At 38.2% G+C, this 3,242-nt stretch overlaps 1 pseudogene; it reads right to left on the bottom strand.

Moving 5' to 3' along the window:
• Window positions 1-591: 591 nt before the first annotated feature.
• LOC132301873 (small nucleolar RNA R71) lies at window positions 592-690 on the bottom strand (annotated as a pseudogene).
• Between the last annotated feature and the right edge of the window lie 2,552 nt (window positions 691-3,242).

Raw genomic sequence — 3,242 nt, 5'->3', positions numbered from 1 at the left:
CGACCATGTGGAGGACCTTGGTCACATAGACCAACAAGGCATCCTCCACCCTAATGTGCATCATGACAACATCCAAGTACCATTAGGTATGCCTAGACCATTCATCCCACCACAACAACAAGGCCAAATTCCAGTGGGAATGCCTCAGCCAATTTTTGCTCCACAACCTCCCATGGTTCAAGTTAATCACCGTGTTCGTTTAGCACCGCCAGTTGGGAATCCTCCCATTGCTTTGCGTGATCATTATGTGCCTAATGAATATAATGCAACCACTTGCATTCAATTGCCCCCATTTAGAGCACATCACTATGAGATTAAACCGTAAACCATTCAAATGCTTCCTAACTATCATGGACTTCCAAGTGAAGAACCTTACAAGCATTTGGATGAGTTTCTTGAAGTGTGTTCCATCATGAAATACACGGACATGCCAGAAGAGGTTTTAAGACTTGAAATTTTTCCTTTCACCCTTAAAGACAAGGCAAAATATTGGTTCAACAATCTTAGGCCTTTTTCGATAACTTCTTGGGCAAAAATACAACAAGAGTTCTTGAAATAGCACTTTCCGGTTTCAAAGACCAATGGCATGAGAACTTCAATTAAAGAATTTTCTCAAGGGGATGGGGAAATGTTTCATGAGGCATGGGAAAGGTTTAATGATTTACTTAGAAAGTGTCCTCATCACGACATACCTAAGTGGCAACTAGTTCAATATTTCTTTAAAAGTTTACCGGATAATCATAAGGGTATGGTTGATGCATCCATAGGTGGTTCTTATCTTGACAAGCATGAGGATGATGTATGGCAATTGTATGAAAGCATGAGTGAAAATTCAATGCATAGATCTTTATCTTCTAAAAATGGTAGAAATCTAAGTGGAAGGAAGAATATCGGCTTATATCAAGTTGACAATTCAAATGACATAGCCACCGAAATGAAATCATTGTCTCAAAGGTTTGATCAATTCTTGATCAACCATAATTCGGCGAATCAAGTGTCTTCCTCTTCTGACCATTCTCATCGTGCATCTAATGAATCTTGTATGACTTGTTCTAGTGTCTTACATTCTACTTCCAATTGTCCCAATGGACATATGCAAAGTGAGCATCATGAACAAGTTAATGCTACATTTGTTAACCAAGGGAATAATCCCTATGGCACTCATTACAATTCATATTGGAGGAACCATCCAAACTTCTCTTAGAAAACCTAAGGGGAAGGCTCAAACCCTCCCCAAAGTGGTTTTCAAGGAAAGTATGTTCCACCTCCAATACAAAACCAAGGATCCCAAGGTTATAGATCATCATTTCAATTCCATGGTAATCAATTCTCTAATTCTCATTTTCCTAACCAATCATCGTATTCTCAAGGAAACTCTAGGAGTCCCGCTTTTGAGGAAAAAGTGTTGACCGCTCTAGACACTCTAGAGGCGAACACTTAATTGCTTCATTCCCATTCTCAATCCATTATTAAGCTAGAAACCCAAGTTGGGCAAATAGATAATACTTTGAATGCTCAAGAGAAAGGGAAGATGTCATTGCATGCCTCACCAAAGCAACAATGTGTTGTGGAAACTCATTCCTTATCGGAAGGTCCCACAATTGAACATATTAATGCGGTGACAACCTTGAGAAGTGGGAAGATTATTGACAACCAAGTAGGTATTTCCAATAAAGAGAGTGAACCGATGCAACCAAAAGTTGACACCCATCCCGTTTCACATGTTATTCCACTTTCATTGCATGTGTATAATCATTTTATTGAGAAAGTTTTGAAAAATGATTTAAAAGATGAATCAAACAATGATTTGAAAAATGGTTTTAAAAATTCTTGTGTTGAAGATTCTTCAAAAAAAGATTTTGAAAAGGTTTTTGAGCCAAGAGCTCCATTTTCGGATGCCTGGAAAGGATCCATTTCGCTTAAAAAATAAAAGACAAAGACCAATGAAATCATTGAAATGTTTAGGCAAGTGAAGATCAATCTTCCACTTTTGGATGCAATCAAGCAACTTCCGGTTTATGCCAAGTTCTTGAAAGATCTTTGCACCTAAAAGAGGAAGAACAAAAGCCAAGCACCAAAGAAAGTGGTCTTGACCGAGCAAGTGAGCTCCATTTTGTAACACAACACTCTCCCAAAGTTTAAGGACCCCGATTCACCTATTAACTCTTGCATTATCGGTGACCATGTCATTAATCGGGCTCTTCTAAACTTAGGAGCAAGTGTCAACCTTCTTCTATATTCAGTGTATGTCAAATTGGGCTTAGTAGAATTAAAACTAACGTCGGTAGTTTTACAACTTGCCGATCGATCCATCAAAAAGCCCCGGGATATCATTGAAGATGTTTTGATTAAGATTGATAAGTTCTTCTTCCCCGTTGATTTTGTTATCATTGACACGGAACCAGTTTTGAATCCCAAAAGCCAAATTCCCGTTATCCTTGGCTGTCCTTTCTTGGCAACCACAAATGCCAACATAAATTGTAGGATGGGGATAATGAAAATCTCATTTGGCCATATGAAAGTAAAGTTGAACATTTTTAATCCAACCCTGAATTCAATGGACAAACATGAAGAAGTATGTGTTGTGAAAAAGTGTCTTGACAATGAATATGATAAAGTTGAGTCCTTGCTTGGAAGTGGAATTTCCAAAAGTCTATCTTCAAACTTGAATTTAAGAAATGTTGTTTCAAAACCTTGTGTTGAAAGGGCATAGAAGCCCAAAAGTTGCCTTGATGAAAGACCGTCAATTCCATTTAATCCAAATCTGACAAGTTCTTTAAAGAACCATTTGTTGGGTGGGATTCAAAAATCCATTCACCCCATCAAGGAGGGGAAGCACAACAAGATATTTGATCCGGGCTAAAAGAGCCCAACATCTTGCTAGAGACGTTAAAGACTAGCAATGCTTCGTAGGGTTTACAACCCTATTCCTCCCTCATTTCTATTTTACCTTTCATTTCTTGCGTCGTCTAGATATATTCTGGGTTTATACACAAGGTTAGGGATTTTGATTAGGAATGCCTGCACTTTCAGATCTAAAATAGGCATTTTGTGCATGTTCGATCGATCTCAAAAGAGGTTCGATCAATCGAACTTCATACCTGCATCATACCTACATCCAATCACCTCTCTGTTCCATCGTACGAAGTTATTTTTTGATCGATCTAAAATTCCAAGATCAATCCAACTTCTTCTTGGATCGATCTTCAGTTCCAACACTTAGAAAAATTTTTGAACCCTGC

This window comes from Cornus florida, unplaced genomic scaffold (genome assembly GCF_030987335.1).
Source record: "Cornus florida cultivar Cherokee Brave unplaced genomic scaffold, ASM3098733v1 CherokeeBrave_3.0.0_Hap2_Chr03, whole genome shotgun sequence".
NCBI classification, from domain to species: Eukaryota; Viridiplantae; Streptophyta; class Magnoliopsida; order Cornales; family Cornaceae; genus Cornus; species Cornus florida.
Note: the sequence above shows the minus strand (reverse complement) of the source record. Positions and strands in the feature narration are given on the sequence as shown.